We start from the raw sequence: 10,851 nt of genomic DNA, 5'->3' as shown, positions 1-10,851 counted from the left end.
CGATTAAAAGAGCACGTCAGAGAATACCTTGACTCAAAATCAAAAAAAAAAAAAAAAAAGTGCTGGGGATGGGGCTGGGACAGGGACTGTAGCTCAGTGGTAGAGCACTTGCTTCCCACATGTGAGGCACTGGGTTCAATTCTCAGCACCACATAAAAATAAATACATAAAAAGATGTTGTGTCCACGTACAACTAAAAAAAAATTTTAAAGGGGGTACTGGGGATGTAGTTCAGTGGTTAGGCCACCCTGGGTTCAATTTCTACCACCAAAAAAAAAAAAAGTACTTTAGAAGATATTGAGGAATTATGGTTAATTTTGTTAGGTATGCTGATGGTAGTGATTATGCTTTAAAAAAAAAAAGTCTTCCTTACAGTAGAGACACATATCAAGCTAAAATATTTTCATGTGAACTGATATACCTGGGATATTTTCTGAAAGAGTCTAGAAAAATTAAAAATGCTAAGACTGTGGGGAGATGAGCAGGGCAAGATATTGATTTCTATAGAGATTTGTATTGGGGCTTTACCACACTGTCCTCTCCTTTGCATATATTTGACATTTTCTCTAAATAATATAAGGCCAGCACATCTTCTCTGATGAAGACCCAAGTCTCAGCAATACCAGGTCTTCTTTTTTATTGGAGGTGAGGGTACCAGGGACTGAGCCATATCCCCAGCCTTATTTTATATTTTATTTAGAGATAGCATCTCACCGAGTTGCTTAACATCTCTCTTTTGTTGAGGCTGGCTTTGAACTCATGATCCTTCTGCCTCCACCTGCTGAGGTTATAATTGTGCCACCGCACTGAACTCCAGATCATCTTACTGGGGGAAAAAAATAAAAACAACCCCCCCCCAAAAAAAAAACAGTTATGGTGGCATACACCTGTAATCCCAGCAATTTGGGAGACTGAGGCAAAAGGATCACAAGTTCAAGGTCAGCCTCAGCAACTTAGTGAGACCTCCGCCTCAAAATAGATAGGGGATGTAGCCCATGGTGGAACAGTCATGCAATTCTCAGGGCCATAAAAGAAAAGAAAGAAATTATGAGGTTTCCCTTGAAGGCTTTTCCCTGTCATGGTATTCCAGAACATTCCATGGGTCAGGTACTTCATCCTGTGAAGATGCCTCATTATGAAGTAAACAATTGCATGCTTTACATAGCGGGTAATCCTGCTGTGGGATGAACCCATTGGTTTTTTTAAATATTTTTTAAAGTTGTTGATGGTGCCGAGGATCAAACCCAGCACCTCACGCATGCCAGGCAAGTGTGCTACCACTGAGCCACAACCCCAGTCCCTGGATGAACCCGTTGTTGCAGCCAGCACATGGAGCTTGGGACAGTGGGAAGTGATTCCCAAGTGCTCTCAAGGCACCTGCCAGTCTCTGCATGGTGGACTGGACATATTGGCAAAGTACAAATCTGAGCTAATCTTGACTCTGTCTGCACGGCCTCCCCCACAGTTGTTCCCACCTTGCCACCATCTGAATGTCTGTGTCACCCTAAATAGCAAGCATGGACTTTCTCCATAGAATACAGATTTGTTGCCAGGCACGGTGGCACATGCCTATATCCCAGTGGCTCAGGAGGCTGAGGCAAGAGGATCATGAGTTCAAAACCAACCTCAGCAACCTAGCGAGGCCCCAAGCAACTCTGCAAAATAAAATACAAAAAGGGCTGGGGGTGGGGCTCAGTGGTTAAGTGCCCTGGGTTCAATCCGAGGTTAAAAATATATAGCTAGATGGCTGGCTGGATAGAGAGAGGCGTCCTTAGGAGTGGCAGAATCCTGCAGTGGAGCCCATGGGCTAGAGAAGTCACGTTTGTTCGAGGGAGAAGGAGGCAGGGGAGGTTTTCAAGGCAGAAGGAGGAGGCCCTCGTATGATGTTTGAAATGGCAGTCCTGGGCTAGAGGATCAGTGAGCAGGGTGGTGCCAGTCCAGCCTGAAGAGCAGCTGTAGGGAGGTCCCGGTGCAGAGGTGTCTTGGTGCCAGGCTGATTCCGTCTTTTGGATGCTGTGTGACAGCCCCTCCTTCAGGACCTCCCGGTTTTATTTATTTATTTTTTAGGGTTGATGCAGTGCCTCGACTTTTATCTTGACACCTCCTATCCTGTGTGGCCCCCAGCCCCAGTGTGTTGGTATCAGAAGGCGGGGCCTTGGAAGCTGATTGGGTCACAAATGACACCTTCATAGATGGGACTAGTGCCATGTAAAAGGGACTCCAGAGAGCTCCCTCACCTTTCTCCCACATGAATGAGGACACAGTGAGGAGATGCTAGATGTAAGAACATGGACCTTCGGCAGATCCGAATCTGCTGGCACCTTGATCCTGGGCTCCCCGCCTCCAGAACCCTGAGAATTCGGTTTCTGTTGTTCAGGAGCCACCAGCCTGTGGAGTGTTCTGCTGCCCTGGGGGGACAAAGACAACTCCCCGCAGCCTTGGCCCTGCCTCCTCTGCCAGTCTCCCCTCCCCTCTTCCACCTCAGCTCTCACTTCTCCACACGGCCCCCCTCCACAACCCCAGGCATGTCTGGTGATTTGGCCATAGAGGCAGCACCTCTGGTTCCTGAATACCTGGCTGGTGTCACAGTTCCCTCTCAAACTTCACCCGGTGGGGCTCAAGCTGCACCTCTCGCCACAGGTGCTCAGGCCTTGGGGAGCACGTGGCCATGCTGTTCCCAGCACCACCTTGCTCTAGTCAGGATTTTCACTCTGATCATAAAGATGGAGATTGGGGCTGGGGCTGGGGCTCGGTGGCAGAGCGCTTGCCTTGCACAAGTGCACATGCGACGCACTGGATTAGATTCTCAGCACCGCATAAAAAAAAAAATAAAACAAAATTAAAATATTGCATCTATCTATAACTAAAACAATAAAAATAAAAGATAGGAGATTGTTATAGGAAACTTCAGCCTTGACAAAAGGCACTGACTCGTCTCCAATGAGCACCTGACCCTGGCTACATCCTGGGGCTTTTCTCACTGTCCATTCTGGGTTTGATTTTTACAGCCAGCCCTTTCCACGCAAGTTTGTGGAGTCACACAGCACTTTGTGCCATTGAGACTTCTGAAACCTCTTCCCCAGGGCCTTCCCCTCTTGCCCTCTCTAGCCAGTGACCTTGTACAAGGTGGTGACCCCAAAATCACAGTTTCCACTTCTGTAAAACGGAGGTAATGGTGCCTGCTAGTCAAGATGCCAACATCACCTGCCCTTGAGGTCCTCCTGTTCCTTGTTGGGTACACAATGAGTTCATGGACGGTGATAGACGGGTAGTTGAGGGAGGCTCCGTAGCTTCTGTGTCCTCTTTGAGAGGAACAGCCAGTCTACACTTCAGAATGTGGTGTCCTTTGGAATTCCCCTAATGGTCCCCTTCCTACACAAAGATCCCCACCATCACTGTCTGATCCACGCCAGCCTCTGCTCCTCAGAGCCCACACAGCTCCCCTGAGCCCAGGGAGTGGCAATGACCATCCCCATTTTACAGAAGGGGAAATTGAGGCTCAGACTGAGGAAAAAGTTGGGAGGAACCATTGGGGGCAGGTGTGTCCAAGCCCTACTGAGACAGGGGATTGGAGGCCCTCAGGAAACACTGCTGGGAGGAGGAGCTGGGGCAGGAGGCCTTTCCTTTCCGGAAGCTCAGCTGCACAGGCCTGGTGAGAGGGCATTTAAGAAGCCTCGAGGGGTTCATCTGAGCCTGTTTGTAGGCCTAAGTGGCAAGAACTGGTGCTGAGGAGAGGACTGAGCTTGGGGGCAAGAGCTGGAGGCTGAGTTACACTGTGTGAGCCACCTGCCCTCCCCAGGCCTTCAGGTAGGGGCCCGGGGTGTGGCAGAGGTCAGTTGAGCTGCTCTTTCTTTCCTTCTGTAAACCAAGACCCAGCTCTGCTCAGCACCCAGGTGTGTTTTTTCTGGGCTCCCATCTTGGGCAGGGGTGGTTCATACTTATTGGGTGAGGACAATCTCCCAGGAGGATTGGGTCCGCTGGGATCGGGGTCTGGAGGTGAGACCAGCCATCCTCAAACTGTCCTGAGTACCTTCTGTGGGCCAGGGCGAGGAGGCAGATGAAGAGGCAGTACCAGAGGCCACAACCAGGCCTGTGGAGGCTGACCAGGAAGAGGCGGAAGAGATGTCCCAGGAGAAAAGCAGAGGCCAGAGAGCTCAACAAGGTGCCACCCGCCCCTCAGGCTGCACCTTCATTCTGGGCAAACCTCCTAGTCCTTTGGGGAGCTTCAAGGCACCCTCCACATGCTGGAGTAGGAAGACTCCTGCACTCTGCAGATAATTTTCTGTAGAGTTCTTTCCTACCCAGGCTGCCGTGAGGCAGGGAGCCCCTTAACTCTGGTGCCACCAACAGCTATGGAGGGGCACAGGGGAAGTGCAAGGGGCTTTGGGACCCTTTGGGAAATGATGCAGTTGGAATCTACCCAGCAGGAGAGGGGACAAGGGGGTTGCAAGGTTAGGCTGGAGCCAGGCTTGGGAGGGGTAAAATTCAAGGCTGATAAGTGGAGGAAGCATCTGGTGGCCTTCAGGGGAGTAGAAGTGAACCAGTAGCCTTTTGGAGGTGGATCTGTCCCTTCTATCTGGCATGTCACCCCCACTGCCAGACAAACATGAGCCCCCCGCCCACCCAGCACCCTGCCTGGGAGGGAGTTCCCAGTGTTTTCCAGGAGCCCCAGGTGGCTCCGTGAGCCTGGGGGACCTCAGCTTGATGGCAGAGACCTTACACAGGCGGGATCCCCCACAGTGGACAGCAGGTGGGGCCAGGAGCTGGGCCTACATCCCTAGCCCACCTCTGCCCGCTTGCCTGCCATGAGGCTCCACGAGACCTGAGTTCTGCAGACCTCGGCATCAGGCTGTGAGCTGGTGGCAGCAGGTGACCCAGTGTGCCTTTAGTGGAGGCTTTTTGGAAAATTCCACTTCAGGCGTGTGGTGACTTGGAGCCACCCCCAAGGGCTCTCTGCTTTCCTAGTACTTGAGCCTGGAGGCCTCCAGTAACTGGTTCCTCTTTTATCTTTTGATTTCTTTGGTGCATTATAGCTCTACATAGTAGCTGGGTTCATTTTGACATAATCATACATGTTTGGAGTATACTCCAATTCAGTCCCCAGGAGCTCCCTCCTCTCCCTCCCCTCCCTCCCCCTTCCCCCTACTCCTCCTCTTCTGCTCTTCTGGTCTACCTTCCACTCATTTATATAATTTAAAAAAATATTTATTTTATTCATTTATTTATATGCAGTGCTGAGAATCGAACCCAGGGCCTCTTCACACATGCTAGGCAAGCGCTCTACCACTGAGCCATGACCCAGCCCCTCATTTATATAATTTAATTGGTGCTTTGTAGATATACATAAAGATGGAATTCACTGTTATATTTATACATGCATGCAGTGTAATTTTATCAGTAATTCTGCATTTCTTCTGCTTTCCTGTCCGTCCTCCCTCCCTGTGTCTGGTAACCCTTGAGGATCAATGAGCCATGGCCACAGGAGATCCAAGTCCTCCCCCATTCCACTCCAGGCCATAGCTGCAGGCTTTGGAAGACCCCTTTCTTTCATTGTGACTTTTTCTTCTAGTCAACCACTTGGGATGCTCTGGAATGGGTGACCTTAGGTTGTGAGCCAGCCCTACCTGGATCAAGGCCCTCAGTAACCTGAGATCATCACGGGGTACCTAGGACAGTTAGAAATGCAGCAGAGATGGAAGGTCAACCACACCACAGTGGTAGGACTCTACTGTCCCCATCCCCAATAGCAGCAAGTGGTAGGCCTCACAGAGATGACAGCCCCTGGGACTGGAGATTTCCCCAGCACAGGGCTCCCCTGGCTTAGCTCGGGACTCTGATGACAAGGCTGAGAGTCTTCATTCCCTGGACCCAGGTGGCTGTGCTTATTGGAGTCTTTGGTCATCCCAGCCAGCTTACTAGCACATCTTCCTTATGAATGCAGCATATGTTTGCTGTGGGGAAATTTTAAAGTTACCAAACATACATGGGCAGAAGATAGGCAGCTATGCTCACATATTCTGTTCGACATTTTTCCGGTGGATGGTGTTTCAAATCCTTTGATTATACTCAGCAGTCTTATAATTTAAACTCTTCTTCTGGCCTATAATACATTCTTTATGGTTTTAAAATACATTAAAAACTTTTTGACACACACTGTGCCCTATAAATATGTATATGTAAATTTATATTATGTATATAGTATATACAATGTAATAGATACAATATTCTATTGTACATATTTATAGGGCACCAGTGATATTTCAATACAGATCAGGTAACTGCCATATCATCACCTCAAATATTTGTCATTTCTTTGTGTTGGGAACATTCAAAATCTTCCCTACTAGCTACTTTTAAATACACAATTGTTCTCAACCGTAGATGCCCTACTGGGAGCTACAGAATGCTGAATTATTCCTAACCAACTGCACTCCTAAAGGTTTTATGATGGCTGCATTTGTCATTCTATTTAGTCAGTCTTCCTGCTTGTTGGACACATTATGTTCATTTTATTGTTGTAAATAACACTGTGGTGACCATCTTGTTAGAAGTTTCTGCCTGAATTTGGGGATGATTTTATAAGGCTCATGCCCATAAATATGTCACTGGACTGAAGGGATTCTGTTGCTGCTTCTTCCTTTTAGGAATGTGCTGTTTCTAGGAGTTCTGCTTCCATACATTCACTGCTTTGAATCTCCTGCAGGCTAGGAAATAGACACCCTTGTTAAAACTGAGTAAAACTCTAGTTAATGGCCGGGTGTGAGGGGCCAAGGCGGCTCCTATAAGCAAAGTACTGGGCTTTGTGAGGTAGATCCTCCAAGTCTGGGTCCTTCTGGGTCCATTTCTGGCTGTCTCCTATCCAGAAATTCCTAATACTACCCAATTTCCAGAACCAATCAGAGAAAAGCAAATTCTAGGGATTGTGTCCTTAAAATGAGTTTTCTGATGAGGTTCTGACAGCCCTTGGACCAATGGGAAGCTCTTCAGAGACAATGCCCCATTGGCCTCTGTCCTGGGCATGGGCCCAGAACCACGTTGAGTCCTAGCATGGAGTATGGTATGGGCCCAGAACCACGTTGAGTCCTAGCATGGAGTGTGATGCTGCTACTAATTTTATTCATGCTGTGGACCCTGGTGGCTCAGAACAGGAATCTGGGTGGGAAGGAGGATGGTGAGTGGGTAAGACATTGGTTGTGAGACCTGGGTTGAATGGCTTTGCCTCCCAGCCTGTTTCCTCACCTCCAAGATATGAGTCACTGCCTCAGCTTGGCAGGTTATGAAACTCGACTGTGTGGCCAGCACAGTCTGGCACTTGGGCTGACACTGGGTGCAGACAAGGCATGAACACTATCCCAGTCAACACCTATGGATAAAGGCCACATCTTAGGGGCAAGGAATAAGGGCACAAATATGTGCTGGGGAAATGAGGTCCCTCTGGAGAGATGAGGGGCGTGGCAGAGGCCTCCAGACTGTGTGCTGACATCCTGCCCCACTCAACCACAAGCCCTTCTGTCCTTCTCTCTCAATACTCATTGTTGGAGCTCTGGTGCCCTGGCGTGCCTCCTGAGGTCTTCCAGACAACCATTTTCCTTAGAAGAGGACAAAATTGCATATATAAATGTACATCTGTCTGTCCTGGGAACTCTGTGAGGGCAGCAGTTGAGGCTGTGGACCACTCTAGTGTCCCCAATGCCCAGCAGGTGCTCAGAGATGGTTTCCATGGATATTGGACATCCCAGGAAAGGCATCCTCACTCCTCTGAGGGAGGATGAGGTCAGGCTGGAGGGTCTCTCCACATGGTGGTGAGTTGGCCAACATACTTTCTCAGTGCTGCTGGGGGCGGGTGGTGCTGTCGGGACTCACTCAGAGGTGTTTTCTCTGAGGCAAGGGGCAAGCGGGGAGGAACCGAACTGCTGAGAGGTGCAGTGCTGTTTGCTGTTTTTGATTTTGTCAGACTCAAGTCATAATGAGACTGCATCTAGCAGACATGTGTACTCTTACGACAAAAGGCAGGACACGGGTCAAGTCACAGGGCCAGTGTAAGTGACCATGGACTCCCAAGGAGAGGCTCTGAATCCTGGCAGCAGGCTGGTGAAGGTGAGAGCAGGGCAGACAGAGGGCGCCAAACACAAACCTGTGGACCACAAACTTTAGTTCTAGATTCCTGACAATGGCCGTTTCTTGTCACTGTAGCGTTTTAAAACCCTGAGACTCAGAATTAGGGGTGGAAGGGAGCTGGGGCTCATGGAACACCATCAAAGCAGGCTTGCTCATCCCAAGTATCAGTTGTAAGAACTGAGCAGGGCTGAGGCAAGTCTGTGTTCCTGTTAGTGCTCAAAACCAGCTGCCAGGTTATTGTTTTTGCTTAAACCACCAGAAATTTAAGCATTTATTATGCACCAAACACTGTGAGAAATGTCTGTGAGGCCTCTCTTGCATTCTATTGAGACCACATTTTCAAATCTCCACTCTCCTGCCAGGAGACTAGATACTGAATTTTTTAGAACTCTGACCTGGGGAAAAAACACAAGTTAGGAGTTCCCCGCCCATCCCTAAGGACAATGGCTCACTGCAAGCTTTCAGACTTCCTATCCCGAGGCTGGTCTTTCATCCTCCCACGGATTCAGCTGTAGTCTCTGGAGTTTCCCCTCTAGTAATTATTCAAGCTATGAAAACCCTCAGGACTCCTAATATAAACCCACGCCTTCTGGCTCCTGCCACTGAAGTCTTTGCTCTTGCTATGATGTCCTTAGGATATAATTTCAATCTAACAAATACTCAACTATCCAGTATTTGCCAGGCACAGGGAAAAGAGCAGCAAATCAAATAAGCTCGGTTTGGCTCAGAGCCTATATTCCATAGGGGGGATGAGAATCAGTTACTTGTGAGATTTCCTACACACTAACTCAGTTAGGGCCTCCGTCTCTCTCAACGTTGACCCATCAGGAGGACTTCTCTGAGCCATTTCCCACTCTGTTAAACGGACTTGATCATAGATTGCATCTCTGGAGATTTTGCAACGCTGAAGCAAAATAGGGCATATAAACGTTAGGCCAGTGGTCCCCAAACTTGTCTGCACCTAACACAGCTTTCAAAATGCATTTGCAAAGCCTGTTGCAAACCTCCGGAGGCCACTGGCATGCAGCGCTTTGGAATTTCAAAAGACTCAGGTTTAAAAAGCAGACAGATTTGGGAATTAAGTCAGGCACTGAGTGAAAGCGCAAAGAGCGAGCAATCAGAAAAGCCCGTTTTACAGATTAAAAGGCTAAGGGCGGGCGGGGAGGGTGCCAAAGCGCAGTTCCGGAGCCACAAACCCCGGACGTGAGGCCGGGTCTTCCACACAGACCACCTTTTCTCCGCTGGCTGAGCCGGGCCATCACTCCCACACACCTGCGGGAAAAGGCTCCCATCGATGCGCTCCGCCCGCTCGGGCATCCCCAACGCCTGGGTCCCTTGCCCGTTCGTGCCCCTTCCCCCTCCCGGCCGCTTCCCACTTCCAAGATGGCCGCGGGTGGAGCCGATCAGGTAAGGGCCCCTGTCGGACGCCTGCGGCGGCTCTGCAGACACAAAGGGCCTCTCAGAGCTCTTTCGCAGCTCCGTTAGGCTCTTGCAATAGAAAAGCGCCGGGGATGCCGCTCTGGAGGTCGGAGGCTGCTGGACCGACTGGCTTGGAGCTCGCAACTTCGCAGAATCCGCGGTGGGGGGCGACGGCTCCGGCAGAGGAGCTGACGCAGTCCGGCAGGGGGCGTGGCGATGGGGCGCGGGNAGGGGAGGGGAGACTGGCAGAGGAGGCAGGGCCAAGGCTGCGGGGAGTTGTCTTTGTCCCCCCAGGGCAGCAGAACACTCCACAGGCTGGTGGCTCCTGAACAACAGAAACCGAATTCTCAGGGTTCTGGAGGCGGGCTGACTGGCCCTTGTGGATTCCAGAGTGAGCCCAAGCAGCGGGCATTTCAGTGACCATTTCAGCGACTGCTGACTAGGCTGCTTGAAACCATTTCTGTCTTAAAGTTGCATAGAGTACCGTTTTCTCCCGCGTAAAATTGGAAGTTGCTTTGGAAGGTTCTGTAGACAACCATGCACTTTGCCGTGACTAAGGCCACCAGGGAGTCACCATAGTGTCTTGGGGACTGAGCATTCACCCTTCTGCCCTGCCCCCAATCTGTAGAATGTTAGTACCTAGTTTTCTTGGCTTTTTTATTGGGAATGGATTGCCTGCTGGGCACCGGCAGGTGCTTTGCAGGAACTGGGCTGGTCTTTACAGCGTAACTGGAACACTTCCTGCTGACCAGCTTATCAGGACAGTACCAACCCAAGTCTCAAGTTTGAGTATGGCTTCTCCCTCCAGCTCTCTTAACTGCCTTCTTAGTTTTTGTGTATTTTAGACCCTTGAGATTTTGAGCTCCACACTCTGACTGAGACCCAGCTCTAGGGAACCTGGCTTGTAGCTGTGCTCATGCCAGGACACACCCTTTGGGAAATTAGAGAACTAAGGTTAAAGATTGATCTGCTTGGCTTGTCACTACATTGTACAGGTGGGGAATTTGAGGTCCAGAGCGCAGTCAGAGCTGTGCAGCAGGTGCCAGGAGAAATGTTAGCAACAGGAAGAAGCTGGAAGAAGCTGTACCATGAGGCTTCCTATGCACAGAGTGGCTGTTTCTGGGCTTGCTTATGCAAATGTGTTGCTAAAATAGTGGGGCTGAGTTGGCTGGCCCTATCTGGTGCCCAGTGAAGAATAACACCAGCCAACAGCTTCTAGGCTTAGCTCATGCCAGGCATAGTTCTAAAGACTTTATGTGGGTTTCTTCTCCTAATGTTGTCAGCTGCCTAATGAAGTAGGTCTAGTATTGTTCC

At 49.9% G+C, this 10,851-nt stretch overlaps 1 protein-coding gene and 1 long non-coding RNA gene across 5 annotated transcripts in view; one reads left to right on the top strand and one right to left on the bottom strand.

The window, feature by feature from the left end:
• Nucleotides 1–5,306: 5,306 nt before the first annotated feature.
• On the bottom strand, nucleotides 5,307–9,750 carry LOC125610919. Its single transcript, XR_007340977.1, has 2 exons — nucleotides 9,391–9,750; nucleotides 5,307–9,022 (listed from the first exon to the last, which is right to left on the bottom strand). It is a non-coding gene; the product is annotated as an uncharacterized LOC125610919 (long non-coding RNA).
• Nucleotides 9,397–10,851, top strand: part of Tbc1d14 (TBC1 domain family member 14) — a 109,234-nt gene continuing 107,779 nt past the window's right edge. For 3 of the 4 annotated variants that reach the window (XM_048784124.1, XM_048784126.1, XM_048784125.1), the window contains exon 1: nucleotides 9,417–9,525. The gene's annotated coding sequence lies outside the window, so the exon portion shown is untranslated. Of the gene's footprint in view, nucleotides 9,526–10,851 lie in introns of all 4 variants that reach the window. The other variant, XM_015481930.2, reaches the window with a different exon arrangement.

The sequence above is a fragment of the Marmota marmota genome, unplaced genomic scaffold (genome assembly GCF_001458135.2).
Source record: "Marmota marmota marmota unplaced genomic scaffold, marMar, whole genome shotgun sequence".
Taxonomy (NCBI): Eukaryota; Metazoa; Chordata; class Mammalia; order Rodentia; family Sciuridae; genus Marmota; species Marmota marmota.
The sequence above is the reverse complement of the archived record's forward strand: the minus strand, read 5'-3'. Positions and strand labels throughout refer to the sequence as shown.